Source organism: Equus przewalskii, chromosome 1 (assembly GCF_037783145.1).
Source record: "Equus przewalskii isolate Varuska chromosome 1, EquPr2, whole genome shotgun sequence".
Taxonomy (NCBI): domain Eukaryota; kingdom Metazoa; phylum Chordata; class Mammalia; order Perissodactyla; family Equidae; genus Equus; species Equus przewalskii.
The window spans coordinates 123354895-123366407 of record NC_091831.1 but is presented as its reverse complement, the minus strand read 5'-3'; the positions used below and the strand labels follow the sequence as shown (position 1 = coordinate 123366407).

At 47.8% G+C, this 11513-nt stretch overlaps 1 long non-coding RNA gene across 1 annotated transcript; it reads left to right on the top strand.

The window, feature by feature from the left end:
* The first annotated feature begins 1917 nt into the window (after nucleotides 1–1917).
* Nucleotides 1918–11168, top strand: LOC139083702 (uncharacterized). Its single transcript, XR_011540615.1, has 3 exons — nucleotides 1918–3305; nucleotides 6294–7107; nucleotides 10869–11168. It is a non-coding gene; the product is annotated as an uncharacterized lncRNA (long non-coding RNA).
* Nucleotides 11169–11513: the final 345 nt, after the last annotated feature.

Sequence of the window (11513 nt, the reverse complement as noted above, 5' to 3'; positions counted from 1 at the left end):
TTTTTCATTTCTAGTAATTCTATTGGGTTCCTTTTTCAATGTGAAAGTTATTTTCTCATATTGTCACGTTCTTTCTTATGTTATTGATTTCTCCTTTTATGTATTGATTCATTTCAAGCATACTTATTTTTATAGACTAGAGTTTCTGTGAGTGGAGGGTGTTAGGGTCTAATATTGCTCTTTGTTGAATCTCCAGACTCTCACTCAAGGTGGACAGACTCGTGTGTTTTGTTATATAGGATTATGAGTCTACTTTCAATGGAGCTTCATCTGTGGAGAAGCCTTTGGGTTAATGGCATGTTGCCAAAAATTCTAAGTTTTCTTGTAACCAATCCCCCAGGGGCATCCCTATCTATCCTAGCATCACTTTTATGTTAATTTATAGATTTGGGGATTCCCAGACCTTGCAGGTAGTACCACCGCATACTTCAACCCCTCATAAGACAGACTTGCATTATAAATTATCAGGGGAGACTCCCTCTCTGCAGAGCTCAGGCCAAGACACACAGCTTTCCTGTTGTCATCGCTGTGTAGGGTGTTTTTCTAGCCCACCCGCTTGCTCCAGGCATGATGCTTGAAGAATCCCACCTTTATGCAGAGTTCTCATTTCAAGTTCAGCACAGTTTCAAAACCTTGTTTTCTGCTCCCTGTGAGGATCCAATCACAAGTCCACGTTATAGATGTTGACACAGCCTATCCCTGCCCTAAGGCGGCTGCAGCTTCAGTTTACATGCCAAATGCTCTGATTTTTGTCTCATCTTTATTTTGGACTCCTGTGATTCTCTATGTATTTTGCAAGCTCAGGCATCTTATATATATTTGTTAGAATTTATATATAACTTTTTAAAGGAATTTTCTGAGGGAGGGATTTTGAGTTTTCTAGGTATATGTTGCCAGGAACAGAGGTCTCTGCTTTCCTGCATGTTGGCTTCATTCCCAGAGCAGCTTGCTCTATGTGGTGACATCAATGGCCTGTAGCAATTCCAGGCTTACATGAACCTTAAAAACAGAGCGACAAGAAGGAGAGAGTAGCTCTTTCCTAAAACAGGGATAACTATCATTGGCCTGATTTGGGTCACATGCCCACCTCCGGACCAATCATAATAACTCATCCACCTTTCAGGGGAGATGTTGACATAAGCCCCACCCAAGCCGCATAGATGCCAATATCAGAAAAGGGGAAAAGAGGTGCTTGACAAGCAAAAACAAGTGTCAACCACAGCCACTTTAAAATGTACAAAGTGTTATCTCATGTAAGATTTATAATCATCTCTCAAGTTCACACAGTTACTGAGGGATAGAGCTGGCACTGGAATGTTGGTCACCTGACTCAAATCTTGGACATTTTTAATCAAGGTTCAATACCTTGGCCTAGCACTTAAGGCCATGTATTCCTCAGTCCTGCTTTGTCTGTCTAGTCTCATCTGTCCGTCTCTACTTGCTAACCAATGTTCAGTTTCATATTTGTGCTTCATTCAGGTCATCCCAGTACCTGTGATGGCCCTCTCACAGACTTCCAACCAAGCCAGGAAGAGGGCAAGATCTGGAGGCAGGAGTGAGCAATAGGTTTCCCTTCTCATGCCAACTCTGATCATGGGCAGGATCTACATAAGACCATATATTTAGGTTGAATCCAGGCTCAGTGGGTATCTTAGGTCTGGTTCCTAGAAGCAGAGCCTGAGACAGGTATTCCTGTGTACTTCATTTATGGAGGAAGTGGTCTCCAGAGAAAGCTGTAAGAAAGTAAGGGATGCAGAAGATGAAGCTAAACAAAGACTTGGTTTCCGCTGGAACCCAGCTGAAGTCTGATCTCAGGTAGTTCTGGAGTACGAACAGCATCACGGAGCTGTCCCCCAGGGAAGTCAGGCTTTTGTATCCCTGTGTCAGTCAGTGACTGGCTGTGGGCTTGACCCTGAGGGGAGGTGGGAGAAGACTGTGACCCCTCAGGTGTCTCTTGTAGAGGAGACGGGTCTGCTGAGAGAGATGCTCCAGAGAAGAGTGCAGTGGTGAGCTGTTACCACTGAACACTCACAACATCTGTGGGTTGAGAGAACTGGCCAGGCAGAGAGGATCTGGGCAGGGCACCAAGGGCATCTACGGCCATGGGAAAGAGTGTTGTAATTCACTGATAGCAACAACAAGTTATGAAAGCTGTCCTTTATGTGCCAGACACTATCCTTAGCACTTTACATATGTTCTTTTATTTAATCCTGATAATAATCATATTGCTAAGTACCATTATTTACCAAGATTACAGCTCAGGAAACTGAGGCACAGACAGTCTAATTACTCAAGGTTTCACAGTAGATACTGACCCTTACCTGGGTGCTCCAGAGCTCACCAGCTCACATTGTCCCGGCCACAGCAGGAGGATGAGGTCTCCTTCCAGAAGCTTCTATTTGAAAGGGAAATTGACCACATGGAGGTCATTGGTCTTGAGCAGCAAGCCAGGGTGGTGAGAGACTTGGAAATCATGGCGTACGAAAAATGGGCTAATGGACTGGGTATGTTGAACCTAGAAGACCCTTCTGAGAGGAGTCACAGGGTCTCAGAGCAGAAAAGGACGGTTGAGTTCACAAATTCAGATGGAGAAGGGCAGACACCCAGAGAGGCAGGGTGACTCATCCCGGGTCTAGTAGGCGGTGGCTTTCCACAAGGCCTCTGATTGAATGGTGTACCGGTAAATGTTTAACAGTCAGCTCTCTGGGAATACAGAGCCTTGATTTGTAGCATTTGCCAGTTTCTGTGGTGTCATCACTCCCACTGTGGCCAATTTCAAGCTCCCAATGTGCCATCACTGAATGCAGAGTTGGGGAGAGATGTGCACAGTCGGCTGTTGGGAGTCAGTAGAAGCTGGCTTTTGCACACCAGTGACTCGCAATACAGAGTTTGTTCTGCCGTATTCCCCAATACTAATCCCATAAGACACCCACTAAAGGAGCATTCTAAGGCTACACAAGTTTGAAAAACATAGCATTCTAAATCCCATTCTCAGTGCACGATTTGGTGTGTTAGCTTATTAAAGGGCCCCGAAGTCCTGCTGTTAAGAAACCTGTGTAACTTCAATTAGCTCAGCATTCTTCAAACCTGTTTGACTGCCCAACCATCTCATCGCATACCTCTTAGCAACATCCCTTGGAACTAGTGTTCAGTGGGACACACTTTGGAAAATGCGAACCGGAACAACGTCTTCAGATAAACCAAGAGCCATCGTGGAGAAGGAGGCTCTGCTTGCTGTTCTCTTTTGATTCAGAGGCAGAAATCGGACCAAGGAGGTAACATCAGGGAAGATGGAATTTAAATTGGTAAGAGGAAGCCTTTTCTTTCTTTCTTTCTTTTTTTGCTTGAGGAAGATTCACCCTGAGCTAACATCCGTGCCAGTCTTCCTCTATTTTGTATGTGGGTGGCCACCAGAGCACAGCTGCTGATGAGTGTTGTAGGTCTGCACCCGGGAACTAAACCCAGGCTGCCGAAGCGGAATGTGCCAAACTTAACCACTAGGCCACAGGGCCGGCCCCCAGAAGTCTTTTCTAATAATAAGACCACCCAACAACTGCATGAGATCAAACCTTGAAGGAAGAAGGTCACCACTGGCATAGAGAAGGAATGATCTCATGTCAAGGGACGCTGGAAAGGGACTTCTTGCACCAGGAAGGCAGTTGAGAAGATTCCTTCCAAGGACTAACCATGAAGTCCCAGGACTCTGTGAATTTAAAGTACACAAACCCTGTCTGGGACTTCAGAACAGGGTCCATCATGTAGGGGGCCGCCTCTATGGGGAAATAGAGATTCCAGCTCTATTTATGTGTGTGAGATAATTTTAGAAGAACTAGGATGTCATCACTTCCAAAAATATACTTCTTTAAGGTCTAGTTTCTGCATTAATTCACAATTAGAGCTTTATTTGTTTAGCTTGATACTTTATTCCATGTTTAAATACATATTCTCCTGGGAAAAGGGTAGTTTGACATAAGCTACCATCGGCCAATTACATCCCTGCCGTTTGGTTCTGTTCTGTCTTCTTCCCAGAGAGCAGGTTTTGTTCGGAAAGGGAAGACTGGGGGGGGAGAGTAGGGTGCAGGGGTCCTGGGTGTCTGAGGTGGGGGCTAGAGAGACTGCAGGCCAGGAGGGAGTGGGGATGCCAGAGACGTCTTGGCTGCCTTCATGAATGTGTCTGGGGCTGGGCCTGTCCTAGAGATATCCCAAAACTATTTCAGGAGGCGGCAGATTTAGCTGGTGGCTGGTTTGCAAATCATCCAGATATGTTAGTCTTTCTGATGAGACAATCTGTCTCAGAAGGAGGCACTTAAAGTCTTACAACCAAAAGGGATTTGCCTTTTTGAACGCGGCCGTCCAAAAAGCACAACCACACAGCCTGTTTCACCGGCCAAATCCAGCGGTAAGAAAACCTTCCTTCGTACAGAGCTTTCCAGGTAAAAACTTGCTTCCACGTTCATTTTCTGGCAGAATTCTCAGAACAGCCTGAAAAGCAAGCCTCCTGGTCTTTATTTTATAAATGTGGAAACTGAGGCACTTACTAAGGTTACCCAGGGAGTAGATGGCAAAATTTAGACCGCAGCCCAAATTGTTCAGATTTCAAATCCCACTGTCATTAATTTTTAAATTTAATTTGCATTTTTCACAAGGTAATACAAGTTTATAATTTAAACTGCCAAATAATTCCAACAAGGCTTTCAGTGAAAAGAGCAGACCCCTGCCCCACGCCCTCGCAGCCCTGATTTCCAAAAACCTAGAGGCAACCACTGTTTTTTAGCTATGTCTTCTTCGTATTTCTAAAGTCAAATGTTTACACTTCCAGTTCTTGATCTAAAAAAAAATTAGATGAATCTAAAATCTTCCTTCTATGGAAAATGAGGATTTAATTTTTTATACACCCATTCACACACACACACACACACATGCACACACTCACACTCATGCATACTCACACACACACTTCCCCTCCTCTGGCCATCACAATTTTTCCTTCTGCTATGGAAGCTGTAATTTCCAGAGCCTCTCTGACTGCTCCTTTTGTATGGCATCCTGGTTTTGTTGCATAGACAGCATGTCTTCACTTACCTCTCCGAGATCGTGCTTTTTCATTTGAAGTTTTCATTTCCTGCCTACGTTGTTTGTCTTTCTACTGAGTTCCCTTTCCATGGGTTCCATCCTGACATCTGTCTTTCAAGTTAGAGACGGTCCTCCGATAGCTGAAATCCTTGTCCTTATATACATACTTCCTCACAAGATGCTAGCGGGGTTGCGATGCTCTCAGCGCCTGGGGGGTGGTTTCACTATAGGATGATGAGAGGGAGACCAGCCCATTCTTTGTGGTACTCCCACCTGCCAGCATCTGGAATAATTATCTATTGGGTCTGCTGGTTCCCCAGAAAAACAATCGTCCAACCTTCTGCCATGAGGGAAGGAAGAGGGAGAAGGGGACCCCAAGCTTGGCCTCCAGAATTCTGGGAGCCAAGTGGCAGAGAGGGTGCCACCATCACTATCCAGACCTGCACTCAGTCCCACCTGCACTGGTGCCTGCTTCCCTCGGGCCAGGGCTCTCCCATTTAGTCTCTCCAAGAGGGAAGCTCTCTTCTGCTGGCTGGGGGAGAAATAGTGGCTTGGTGGCACTGAGAGGGAAGGAAACCCATGGTCTAACTTTTTCTGTTACACACCATATCAGGCGAGTACCTGGGACACAGACGCTGAGTTTCGCCTGCAGGAAGTGTCCTGGGGAGTGCCCGTGGGACGCGTCACTGCGCCCAGAGTGAGGGAAGCAGGACTGGGCAGAGCGAGGAGGGGCACTGCAGCCAGCACAGAAGACTCGGCAGATCCCAGGGAGCCCTGGAGCTGGAACGGTCCTGCACAATTGCCTTGTTCCCAGACAAGAGGGCTGGGCCTTCCTGCTCCCTCACTGTGCAGTCATCTGAAGGGGGCTCTCCCCGGAGAGGGCTGGTGGCCTTAGGCAAGAGGATTCTCTTTAACTAAGAGCTCAATTCCTGGAGAGAGACTTGAGCTGAGAGTGACCAATACCCTCAGCAAGCTGGGGAAATGAGAAGCTGGAGGCTGAGGGGCAGCAGGGCAGCACACCGCCGCAACCACGGCAATGCACCCCGCACTGCTCCAGCGACCTGCCTTCACAGGGCCCTCTAGGATTCTGATTGGTTCTTTTTCCCGGGGAAACACAGAAGGAGAAAGTTATGCCCCTCACCCACATGCCCACCATCACTGAAGCTGGTCTCAAGGCTGTTACGCTATCTCTCATCTTTTTTTTCTACTCCCCTTTCTAGATTTATCTCACCTTGGGGAGTGCTTGTGCTGGACCAGATGGGTAACTTGGGGAGGTGACCCAGCCCCTCATCCCTGAAGAACCTGAGCCCTTGTCATCATGCCCTTCTCAAGCTGTGGAGGTTGCTCTTGTCAGTTATCTGTGGAGGCTGAGCAATGGAGCACCAAGAGATACCCCAGAGGATCACCTGAGTGCCTCTGTAGCCCTCCATGCCCCCATTTTATGAGTAGCCTCACCCTCTCCTGATTATCAGTTGGCTCCTCCTGCCGGGGTGGTGACCTCCTTCTTTGCCTACTGGTCTTTGGCACAAAGAGCCCGAAGTGATCAGGCAGCAGTCGTAGGCTGAAGTTTAATGGAACTCTTGCTGTGTCTCCAGTGGAAGCATGCTCCCCCAGAAGCCAGGACCTTGACACATGCTAAGCCTAAAGTTTCAGTGAAAAGAACCTTAAACTCCCCATGTGGATGTGGTGGATGGGAGTGATGATAGGCAGGGCTCTGCCACTCCTGGGCTCTCAGAACCATCAATTCCATCTACTGGGGGTATGGCCACTGCCCATGGATGAGTCCTTCTCCATTTTTGCCTCACGTCACTTCTGTCTCCACACAAAGTAGGTGGCCAGATGCACAGCCTGGAAGGACTGACACCCGCGGCCGAACTGTAGTGGGACTGCAGCAGAACAGCAGTGCATTTTCAACTGCATCCAGCTTCCTAGCCAATCCACCCAGGAGCCAAACTGAGGCCTTCTTCTCCACGGCCTAGTCACAGGTGCAACCATAGATGCGAGCTTAGCAAGAGGAGCCAATGCAACAGTGAGGTATGACGTAAGGTCTGAACCACCTGCTCATGCAGCTTCTTGCTCCCTCTGACCTGCTCATGCCCAACCCCAGAAGTACCACTTCACTCTTATGATAGACTGCTGCTGGGCTCACTTGACATTATGACTGCATGGGTCTGACAAAACTCGGCTCTCAAAGGGCAGTTCTGGTTACATGGACACTTGTACTTGATGCTCTGTAGCTCGGTGCTCTGTCTCCACTAGGGCCCAGAAGGACACCAGGAGCTGAGTTTCAGAAGATGTGTCACTCTCCACTGCAGTTGGAACAGCTTTACTCTAGAATCCTGTGTGTCTACATTGTGATTCTCTAATTGGTGTTTTCCATAAATTCCATGAAATTCCATGTGACATCTTGTCCCACCACTGATGCCTCTAAGATCATAGTGTCTTCCAAGCGGTATGGCCCAAATTGCAGGGCCACTTACACCGCAGCCTGGACCTACTATAGAACCCTGCCCTGCTCTGGACCCCATTCAAAGACACCAGCCTTTCATGTTACATGGTAGTTGGGTTAGAGCAGTGTTCCCAAGCACATAATATGCTGACTCTAGAACGCAAAGAAGCCTAATAGGGGTTGTAGTTCTTTCTTAATGATGAGAGATGCAAGGTGACTAACAAGTCCTTTACTTGGAAGAGGATGTCCCAGAAGGTCCCCGACCACTGTACCTCTAAAAACTCCTGTGGCCAGGCCCTGAATCTTTGTAAGCTTGACCTCCCAAACTCTGAAGCACATATTTTACCAAAGCCTCCACGATTCTTGCTCACTCAGTCTCAGTAGCATCATGTCATCAATAGAGTGAGCCAAGGTGGTAAGCTGTGGAATGGCCAGGTGGTCCAGGTCCCTTCAGACTAAAGTGTGACAGAGGGTGGAAAGTTACCACAGCTCTGGTTTAAAATCACAAATGTATACTGTTATCCATCCCAAGCGAGTGTAAAATACTTCTGATCCTCAGTCCTGATAGAGCTGGAAAAGATGGCATTCACCAAATCAGTGGCCATATGTTATGTACCTGAGGCTATGTTAATCTACTCCAACAAAGATCACATCTGGCACAGCAGCTGCAATTAGGGTTATCACTTATTTGAGTCTGCGTATAGTCCACTGTCATCCTCCAAGATCTGTCTGGTTTAAGTTGGGGGGGGGGGGGTCAGACTATTGAATTGAAAGGGGAAATGATGCAGACCATTCTCCACCTTTCCCATTCCCACATCCTCTAGGTCTAGAGACCTAGACGAATCTATTCTTTTCTCCCTGGAATGTGATAGTTTTTTATTTACTGCCTTGGCTCTTGGTGAGGAGACAGTTTTAGAGGCTTCCACTACTTGGCCTCCTCCACTACAATAACTCTCACCCCACATGTCAAGGAGTAGTTCTGCCAACTGCTAAGTATGTCCATTACAATATACATTTGAAGTCTAGGAAATGAACAATGGGTAGGTCTGTAGACCTAGTTGACCCATTGTGAGTTACCTGGGTCAAGACTCCATTTATTACCTGCCTCCCTATATGCCCCCACTCCAAAAGATGTGCCATGATTGGGCTGGTGATCAGGAGGTGAGGGGGAGTAGATCCTGAGAAAATTGTGCATTGCCTTGCAAAGGAGAGGCCTTTGCACCAAGTTCAAGCAAGGGAAGAGTGCGATCTTTTAACAGAAAGAGGAGTTCTACTGCTGTGGGCTCACAAAGTCCAGAGGGATCTGAAGATCCAAGACTTTTGAGCACGTCAACCCAGACGGCTCCAGCCTGTTCTCAGAGTCCCACTTCTTCCCAATCATGGCCCTGACCTTGGCAGGACAGACTTTCTGAGGTCAAGAATTCAACCTCCTCTAGAGTGCTGCTACCCTTATAATTAAGTCCTGGATCTGATCCTCAGCTTTTCCTGCCCTCCAGTTGCAAGAGTCGAAGAAGTCTTTTCATATGCTGCCAATTGGGCTCACTTTCAGACTTAGCCTTTAATTGGTGATTAATCACCCTCAGCCTTTTATTTCTTTCTCCAATGCATTGATTGCCCTTAGCAATAGCCATTTAACTTGATAGTCTTTATAATTACTGCTTCCCCAGAACTTCTCAAATGTCTCAGATATTGCCCCCATCAGGATATTACCTCCCATTGCCATCCCATTCCCATGCACAATTAATGAAAGTTTTAACAATTGCACCAAGACAGCACGCCAGGATTTATCTGTACTCCACTACCATATCCATACTCCATCACCACTACATTGGAGTCCTCATTGCCAGGCAGCCAGCGGTAGGTAACCCCGCTCCACAATTCCATCTCAGAGTCTGCTCCTTTGCACCACTTCTGGCAGCAAACCTTTTAGGTTCTCTGGGCAGTAGACTCTGAGACAGAGATACGTATTCAGCAGGTTTATTTGAGAGTGCCCTTGGGATCAATACCTGGGAGGAGTGAAGGAAATAACATTGGCAGAGGGGGGAGTTGAACTGTGGTACCACGGCAACAAGGACTTCAGCTGGTCCACAGGAATCTCTGGAGCCGGGATGCTCCTTCAGAGTGTTCCCATCTTCGGGGAAGGGAGTGGGGCCTTTGTACCCCTGCGTTGACCCGTCATTGGATGTGTGGCTCCCCCCGGGAGAGGATGTGACCTTGGGCAAGGTGCTCTCTTTGGTTGAGGCTAACTCCTGGTGAGGAACTTTCCTTGAGAGCTGTCAACCAACGGCATTCCCAGAAGCTGGGGAAATGGGTCCTGAGGGAGCACCTGGGTGATACACCACAGCACGTACTACATATTCCTACCGGTTCTGCTGTTTCATCCCCACCCCACACCCGGCCTCCAGGGGTCCTTGGGGCCTCCAGCTCCGGAGTCTTTCTGGGTTTCCCTAGTGAGAAGCTGCTTGTCCCATCTCATCTCCCCAGCCCGCCACCACTCCCTCGCCTTTACAGAGGCCCTGACTGACTCCCATCTCTTGAGTTCTCTGCCACCACTTCTTTTACCTCCCAGCCTCAAAAATCTTATCGGAATCTCCTGTGTGATGTCATCACCGTTTACTCTTGCTCAATGTGGATTTGTGCTTTTATTTTTATTCCTTTATTGTTATCTTAGTAGGGTCTGGGGAGAGAGTGAAAGTAAACGTGGGTTCCCTCTGCCGCAGTTACTGCATGTCCATCATTGTATTTTATGAAACAGAAAGTGGCATGAGCCTTTGCTTCTTCCCAGCACCCTTCCTTCTTGAACTTCCAGCAGCTTCCATCCTGTAGTCTGTGAATCTTGGCCCTACTGCATCTATGGCAGAGCATTCTCCTGTGTTTATACCTTGCCTGTCACCTGGAGAGGAGAGCGTTGCTTAGTTCCACATTATCTGACCTACTAAGAAGAGTGGAGGGTGGGAAACTGCTCCATCTTGCAATGAAATGACCCCTCAGGGGCTTCAAATTCCTTCACTGGGAGTAGCTTCTGATCCCCTCCCCTCACCGTCTCGTCGCTCTTCCCCCTCATCTGAAAGGTCCCCTCCTTTCCCTATTGTCCCTAGCCCGGGGCTCCCACCTTCTGGGCTCAACCATGATCCAGTCTGGTCAGCCCAAAATCATTGTTTCTCAAAGAGAAGCACCATACATCTTGGGGCGTGTGCCATTGTTTCAGGGGTAAACAAAGCCTCAGGATAAATATGGGGCATTATTTAGGGTGTTAATGTCTGCCCTGTTGGACAAACAGAATTATGTATGCATGTGTGTGTGTATGTAAGTTTTCCCCACCCAACAAATACATACTGTGTTCCAGCATTGCAGTGGGAGATAGCTTCTCGAACATTCAAAGATGGAGCCCTGAATACCCGCTCCCTTGGAGAAGTGATTATGCATGCTGGGCAGGATCTCATCCTTCACTGATTCAACAGAGATTCCCTGCCCGCCCTGCGTGGGCCAAGCACTGTGGCAGACTAGAGGGAAACGGGAAACAAGACGGATGGGGCCCCCGTCCTCGTGGAACTTCCATTCTACTGGATGCAAGCAGTGACTGAAGAGAGAAACACCCACCTGGCTGTACAAACACTCCTTTAAATGAGTAAAATGAAACACTAATTAAGAGAAAAAGGTCTCCTTATTAATAATCATATCTTTTCTTGTGAAGGGGAGGAAAAGCCGAGGCAGAAAATTCTGAAAGCCCATTAAGAGCCTGAAACCAAGAAACAGAACCCTGTAGACTATCGATGCAAAATGGGCTTAAGAAACATCACATCAGGACTCTCCAGGGAAACGGTTAAATCAGAGCCAAAGGCATTAGTGCTGAATTAAGAGGAGCTTGAGCTAATGAGAAGGGAGCAGAGTGCGGAGGAGCCTGGGGTGGGCAGGTGACTAGGGATCATGTGCTGGACTGAGAGAAGGGAGGCGGGAGGCCAGGGCGGGAGGAGAGCATCGCTGATATGCT